Raw genomic sequence first — 7661 nt, 5'->3', positions numbered from 1 at the left:
GCGCGTTCCAAAGCCCAGGCTACACACCGTGGGACTTGGACAGGACCAGCAGCCAGCCTCCATCAGCTTGTGCGTGGCGGTTGGTCAGGCAGAAGAAATGCAGGCTTACCCTGACCATTGGGATGCTGAAAGTGCATCTTAACGTAATTGAGGTATAATTTAGACGCCACAAAATTCCGCTATTTAACGTGTATACTTATGGGAAAATTTTAAAACATCTAAGTCTCATTTATAGTCTGATTTTAAGGCATCCACCTGATAGGTGGGAAGACAGCTCCTGCTGCTAACATGCTTGGCATGTAAACATGAGAACATGAGTGTGAACTCCGGCACCCGCAAAGAAAACCTCTGGGCATCCCAGCACTTGGAGGGCAGAGATAGGCGGATTGCTGAGTTTGAGGACCAGCTTGGTCTACAGAACAAAGTTCTTGAACAGCCAGGGCTGCACAAAGAAAGCCTGTCTCAAAAACAAAACAAAACCCCAAAACAGCATTTCTCTACTAGCTAGAGGTGTGGAACATTAGTTAGATGTGAGAACATGTCTCTAAAATCCCAAAACTTTGGAAGCAGAGGCAGGCGGGAGGGCTAGGAGTTCAAGGCGAGCCACCTGAGCCTGTCTCAGTTACTGCTGTATTGCTGTGAAGACACACAATGACCAAAACAATTTATAAAATAAAGCGTTTAGGTCGGGCGTGGTGGCGCACACCTGTAATCCCAGCACTCGGGAGGCAGAGGCAGGCAGATCTCTGAGTTGGAGGCCAGCCTGGTCTACAAAGTGAGTCCAGGACAGTCAAGGCTACACAGAGAAACCCTGTCTCAATAAATAAACAACCAAATAAAAATAAAACATTTGATTGGGAGCTGGCTTACAGTTTCGGGGGTCAGAGCATAATCGTCATGGTGGGGAGTGTGGCAGCAGGCAGGCATGGCGCTGGGGCAGCAGCAGCGAGACTGCGTGTTGTTGTTAATTTATCAGTATGGCCTAATAATGTTTATTATCAGGGCTATAATTGTTATTATGGCAGTATCGCCCGCTAGCAATTAATCAAGACACACATACTTGTTAAATTTAAGAATAGCCTTAGTTAACCTGGGGCAGGGTAGATGGTAATCCTCTAAACCACTTCCCATGGTGGGGAAGGTGTAGAATCCCTGTCCCAATCCCATGGCGTCTAGTCCTAAAAATTTCTATCAAGCTACCTCCCATGCATAATCCCAAATATTTGCTAATTATCATCATCTGGGCCAAGTCTCCATCCACTCTGGCCATGTGCTTCTCCTCCACCTAACCCATCATGGCGACCTTCTCCTGCTCCTCCAGTCTCTCTTCCTCCCAAGATCCTCCCGTCTCCCCCAGCCCTGGAACCTTAGTCACACCTATCCCATTTGTTCTGCCCGGGTGTGAAGGCCTTCTATTAATTAGCATCAAAGTACATCAGACCAACAATTTCCCTAAATAAAAGGCCATTTTTATACATAGTAAAAACAATCATGAAAAATTATAAAAGCCAATAGATAAGACTTATATACATAATGTCTAATTAAAAAGTGTTTGGCAACTTTAGAGACAATATTATGTTTTATTTTGATGAGTCTAAAGATTTGAATGAAATCAATATCTATCAAAGTTCAAATCTATCAACCTAAAAGTATCTATCTAGACCTGAAAGTATCTTCTTAACTCCTAAACAACTAAGTTTAATTTAATTTTATTTATTTATTTATTTTGGTTTTTCAAGACATGGTCTCTTTCTCTGTGTGTATCCCTGGCTGTCCTGGACTCGCTTTGTAGACCAGTGGCTGGCTTCAAACTCACAGCGATCCACCTGCCTCTGCCTCCCGAGTGCTGGGATTAAAGGTGTGCGCCGCCACGCCCGGCTTAAGCTTAATTTAAAACTATTGGTTCCTATAATTTTTCATAATTGTTCTTTGGTGCCGCCCTTTTGGGATGTTGTTGGGGATGAAGTGAGGTGTGTAGGAGCTGCTCGTCATGACCCCAGGCAGACCAGTGCAGCATCTTGGGAGGTTTTGGCGGGCCTGTGGTTGGGAGGTCTTGGTGCCTGTCCAAAAGATCATGTATCCGTTCCCATGGGTCAACAGGAAGCCCGTGTGCGCTGTCTGTGTCCGGTGTTCCCCATAAACTCCTTCATTCATCCTTAGGTCTCTTCTTAGCTACTTTTAGCTTTAGTAGCTATAACTGCAGCTATAGCAGTTGCTCCTCCCACTGCCGGGAACATATTAGAGGGAGGAGTTTCGCTTTTAATATTTAACATTGTAGCTGGGCCTGGCGGTGCATGCGGGTAATACCAGAACATAGAAGGCAGAGGCTAGAATGTCTAGAATTTGAGGCCATCTTTGGCTACCTGCGGAGCTCAAGGCCCATCCTGGGCTACATGAGACCTTGTCTCAAAAATGAAACAAATCAGCTGGGCACAGTGGTGCATGCCTTTAATCCCAGCACTTGGGAGGCAGAGGCAGGCGGATCTCTGTGAGTTCGAGGCCAGCCTGGTCTACAGAGTGATTCCAGGGCAGCCAAGGCTACACAGAGAAAACCCTGTTTCAAAACACAAAAAAAGAAAAAGAAAAAGAGAAGAAATCAACTGCAGCGATACTACTACCACCACCGGCAGTCCTAATACTAATGTTTTAAGCTGGGTGTTAATTCCAGCACTGTGATGGCAAAGGCAGGGAGCTCTCTCTGAGTTTGTGGCCAGCCTGGTCTATGCAGAGTTCCAGGTTAGCCAGAGGTCCACAGTGAGACTTTGTCTTTAGAATTAGTAAATAAAAACAAATAAAAGCAATTACACTGATAATTGTGTTTTAACTGGCATGTCTCTTAAAGCATGGGGGGAAAAGGCCCCTTTAGAATCAGTTTAACAGCTTTCTCATCTCTACAGCAGGGTGTAGAGTCACAGGCCTGACTTGTTCAGCTGGTGACATAAGCTTTGGTTTGCCCACCTATGGGACCTAGCTGGGGTGTATCTCAGTGGCAGGGCATGGGCCCCACTTCCACCACCACGGAAAGAAGACACAGATAAAGCCCCGCAGACCAGAAGGGGCTGCCAAGCAAAGACTTACAGCTATCCACGTAGCTGCTGTCTATTCACAGTCAATGTTCAATCTCACTTTAGTCTCCTTATTTTGTTGTTGTTTTTGTTGTTGTTGTTGTTGCTGTTGTTTGAGCTGGAGAGATGATTCTGTGGTTTAGAGCACTCATTGCTCTTGCAGAGGATCTGAGCACCTGCATGATAGCTTACAGCAGCCCAGAACTCCTGGACTGGGAAATCCAGCACCCTCTTCTGCCCTCCAAAGACATAAGGCTTGAACGAACAAACAAAAACACCCACACAAAACAAAACAAACTAACAAAGCCGGGTTCGATAGCCTGGAATGCACAGTGCAGCAACAGAGACAAAAAGACCCCTCCTCAGCAAGTGGGTGGCGAGAGTTCAGTCCCAGAAGTCGTCCTCTGATTTCCACAGACACTCCCTGGCACAACTCACACGGAGGTTATGGGGGGGGGGGGGAAACGGCAACAATCAAAAGCTTCTAAATAGGCAAATCACAAATTAAAAATCAACCACCGTGGCTGTGTTGTTTCGCATGGATAACTTCACTGAACTTTGGTTCTGAATGCACAGCACACACAGTTAGCACTATGGGTGCCATCTTGCCAGGCAATGCAAGGCCATGGAACATGCCGGAAACACTGTAGCTCAGACTCAACACGTTCTATGGTCTCAGGTGTGTACTTCTACTGTGCACGCAGAGTTTTCCACTCATAGAGAAACACAGTGTCTAGTGATGGAAAACAAAAAGCAATATTTCCCCACTGCCATTCCTCAGCAACGTAAGCATCAAGTTGCTGTGTCTTTGGTTCATATTGATGATAGGATATTTCATTTTTTTAAAATGCTTTTTTTTTTTCTCTCAAACCAGTGTGGTGTGAAGCTTGGTGGCAGAGCCCTTGACCAGTATATAGGAGGTCCTAGGTTTACACTTCTGGAGCAGAGAAACAAAACGGCTTTCGGGTTGCTAATTTGAGTTTCATTTTTATGTATGACATGCTTCCAGTACTTCCTGACATCCCCCTATATTATGTGTACCACTTGGGTATGTGTTTATGAGAAGTGTCATTCTCAGCATTGATAATTATAAAATCAAAATATCGATCAACTCTGAAAAGCATTGGAGATGCTGCATTCATTTGGAATCAAATACTCATCCCAGAGTTAATTCTTTATGCAAAACTAACAATCCTTCCATTAATATGCAGATTTACCTTAATCAGCTTTGGTTTTTAGACATATTTGTTCATTTATTTTGTGAATGGGTGTGGGTGCACATGTGCCATGGCACGTGTATGGACGACAGAGGACAACTGTGGGACTGAGTTTTCTCCCTCAGTGTGAGATCTGGGCATTAGACTCAGGTGGTGAGATTTGGCAGTACGTGTTCTTGCCCACAGAGCCATCGTGATCGCCTGGCCTTCATAGTTGGTAAGATCCATCTGGCTCTACGGCTCGGTGGGTGAAAGCACCTGCCATGCAAATCCAGCAATGTGAGTTAGGTCCCCAGAACCCATGGGGGGAAAAGAGAACTGACTCCCCAAACCTGCCCTCTGACTCCCCCATGCAACAGTCGCAAGAATGAGGCTGCACTCATGCATGCGATAAATACCTAATAATAAAAATGAAAATTAAACGTTAGAAAATATAAATATTAAAATTAGGTGTGTACCAAAGAATTGTTTTAAAAATGCATTTATGACTTACTATCAGTACTATCTATCTATCTATCTATCTATCTATCTATCTATCATTTTTCTCTGTGTAGCCCTGTCCTTGAACTTACTTAGTAGACCACGCTGGCTTTGAACTCACAGCGATCCGCCTACCTCTGCCTCCCAAGTGCTGGGATTAAAGGCATGGGCCCCTGCGCCTGGCTAAGTCTTTGATTCATATGCCCATTTTACATACATATTTGTGCTGGTTAGTAGTTAGGATTCATTTGGGAAGAGGAAACCTGAATTTAAAAAATGCCCTCACCAAATTGGTCGGTGTACAAGACTGTGAGGAAGTTTCTTGAGTGATAATTGATGTGGGAGGCTCCAATCCATTGTGGGTGGGGCCATCCCCAGGCTGGTGGCCCTGGGTTCTGTAAGAAAGCAGGCTGAGCAAGCTATGAAGAACAGGCCAGTAACTCCTCCATGGCCGCTGCATCTGCTCCTACCTCCGGGCTCCTGCTCAGAGTGAGTTTCTGTCTTGTTGTCTCTCAGTGATGGACTGTCACCTGGAGGCGTAAGTGAAATAAACCCTTTCCTCTTCAAGTTGCTTATGGCCATGGGGTTTTGTCACAGCACCTAACAAAGACACCCACAGATCTGGGACCATGTAAAGTTTTCTTAGGGGAAAAAAAAAGGATTTTTCTCTTCTTTCTTTCTTTTTTAAAGTTTATTTATTTATTAAATGTGTATGAGTGTTCTATCTGCATGTACACCTGCATGCCAGAAGAGGGCACCAGATCACATTAGAGATGGTAGTGAGCTACCATGTGGTTGTTAGGAATTGAACTCAGGACCCCTGGAAGAGCAGATGGTGTTCTTAACCGCTGAGCCATCTCTCTAGCCCTGACAGGAAGGATTTTCAGATGGAAAGCTTCCAAAGCCCTGTCTATGGTGTGGATACTGCAGTGACTGGCCATCCTGTAGAAGCACGCTCAGCACCTCTGCTCAGAGCTGCAGGTCTACCTTCCCAGGCCTTGCTCTCAAAGGCCAACCCTTGTGTCCAAGCATGTGGGACTTAAACGTTGTTCATGGCTTCGGGGACTGGGGAGATGACTCAGTGATTAAGAGCAGAGAACCCAGGTTTGATTCTCAGCAGCCACATGGCAGCTTACAACCAGTTCCATGTAATTCCAGTTCCATGATAGTTAATGCCCTCTTGCGACCTCTGCAGGCACAGTAGGCATGTGGTATGCATGAAACACCTGCAAAGCAAAACACCCCTACACATAAAATAAAAATTAAAAAAATATATTTTAAACTTAAAGCTGCTAGCAGAATATGCTACTTTGTTGCTTGTAGCACATCGCCACAAAGGCTACCTTCCAGTGCAGTGGGTTAGACTTCTGATATGCATCCCACTGGGCTGAAGCCAGCCTGTCAACAGGGCTGACATAAGGATTGGAGACTCCCATTCCTTGGTTTTTCTAGTTTCTTCAGGATGCTCCAACTCCTTTGATGGTGAACCCTCTTCTCTCAACAGCAGCTATGGTTGTGTTCTCATTTCACATGACTTTAATCTTACTACTAGACTTCCATGGTTTGTTTTTTTAAAAACAAAACAAAACAAAAACAAATCTTTTCTGCCTCCCTCTTCCACTTTCAAGGACCATGTGATTACGCTGGGCCCATCTAGAGAACCTATTTTACCGTTAAGTTGCTTAGCGCCCCTCCTCAAGGTTTACTATATTTCTAGGTCCTACGGATCAGGATGTGGAAGGCTAAGGGATGTTACCCCGCCTGCCGTGTCCGCTACTGAGTGGAGGTTCCTCTGGCCTGTCTCCAGCCAGGCTGCCTTGCTTTGCAGAAGCTTGTTGGAAAACAGCTAGCGCATGTAAGTCTCTTACTTTCCCTAGCTCCATCTTCATCCTTCTCGCAAAGCCTGGTACTCAAGAAACACTTTTAGGGGGCTGGAGAGATGGCTCCCCAGTTAAGAATACTTGCTACTCCTACAGAGGACCAGAGTTTGGTTTCTAAGACTCACGCTGGGTGTCTCACAACTGTCTGTAACTCCAGCTCCAATGGGCCCAGGGCCCTTCTCTGGCTTCCATGGGCACCTGCCCACATCTGGCACACACACAGAAACACACAATAAACATATGTAAAGTAACTCTTATTCTCCTGATATAATTGTCTCAGGGGCACCGGGCGGTGGTGGCGTACGCCTTTACTCCCAGCACTCGGGAGGCAGAGGCATCCTGTGAGTTCGAGGCCAGCCTGGTCTACGGTGCGAATCCAGGACAGCCAACGCTATATAGAGAGACCCTGCCTCAAAAAACAAAACAAAAAATTGTCTCATTGGCTTACAGCCTCCATCTGTTAACCTAGGCTTACTCCTGGAAACTTCTAGCCTCTGTTCAATCTAATCTAGACTTAGGATATTTTCAGCCTCTGAGGCTTACTGCTGAGTAAGCCCATCCTTTTTAGTTTAGTTTTGTTTTTTCGGGTTTTTTTGTTTTGTTTTGTTTTTGTTTTTGTTTTTTAGCTCTGGCTAGCTGGTTCAACTCATCTGTTCTGGCTCCAACTCCTCTCCAAGCTGACCAATTCAAACTGGCTTCTCTCACTTCTGACCATTTTGCTCTGTTTGGCCTCAAACTAACTCTAGCGATCTGTCCTTATCTTCTGGCTCCTTCTCATTCTCTGCTTTGTTCTGTCTTCATCTGTGTCTGGCTTGTTCTCTCTTCAACCTTTGTCTGTAAAACTGTCTCCTCTCCTCTCTCTCTGTGCTGCTCTCTCTTTCCTCTGTGATCTTGTGTGAGTTGCCAAATCTTTCTTTGACTCATCACTTAATCTTACTCTCAGTTAGATGTCACTTTGAAACATGTATGCTTCCTTCTACAACTTAACTTTACCTTCATTAAAGGGTTAAAGGTGTGCA

This window comes from Acomys russatus, chromosome 15 (genome assembly GCF_903995435.1).
Source record: "Acomys russatus chromosome 15, mAcoRus1.1, whole genome shotgun sequence".
NCBI classification, from domain to species: Eukaryota; Metazoa; Chordata; class Mammalia; order Rodentia; family Muridae; genus Acomys; species Acomys russatus.
This window is presented reverse-complemented; position numbering follows the sequence as displayed.